This window comes from Aplysia californica, unplaced genomic scaffold, assembly GCF_000002075.1.
Source record: "Aplysia californica isolate F4 #8 unplaced genomic scaffold, AplCal3.0 scaffold00180, whole genome shotgun sequence".
NCBI classification, from domain to species: domain Eukaryota; kingdom Metazoa; phylum Mollusca; class Gastropoda; order Aplysiida; family Aplysiidae; genus Aplysia; species Aplysia californica.
In genome coordinates, this window is record NW_004797450.1 from 82778 (window position 1) to 83423 (window position 646).

Consider the following 646-nt stretch of genomic DNA (forward strand, 5'->3'; position numbering starts at 1 on the left):
TAGCTGGGCCCCCTTTCGATGAAAGGAATGATCGGTGCATTAACATCAGCTGAAAGTCATCGGCCTACTATATTTACACTCTAGTACTGGAATTCAGCCATAAATCTTGAGATGCAAAACAATTAGAAGGTCTAGATTCTAGATTTATGCAACCGAGAGAGGAGGGGGAGGACCGGGGGGGGGGGGATTACTGAGGCATGCTGAGTTTACTAAGGCAGGGATACATGACTACAGACTGGAGATGCAATATAGAACTCAAGATCAACATTTTGGCCACTTTAACAATTTAAATTTTATTTCCACAATAAGGGAACGACTAGAAAAGTCCAGTTTGGTAAGATCAAAAATGCACCTAATACTTTTTTTCATATTATTGTAAATGTTTACTTTCAATACATGTATCAGCTCCTTGTGTTTGACTGGCCACAAGAAATAATAATCTAGATCTAAGTCTAGATGGTCGCTTTTAAGGACAAGCGGGCTAATCCAGATTTCGGGGGTTTTCCAGAAATTTTGACCGACACTAAAAGTGGACTTTGCCCACTAGAATTCTGTGACTTTACCTTACTTATAGGAGAAGTTTCGTTTCATTAGTGTGTATGTTTGTTTGGTTACAGAGAGAAGTCTCATTGTCTTTTTAAAGAAA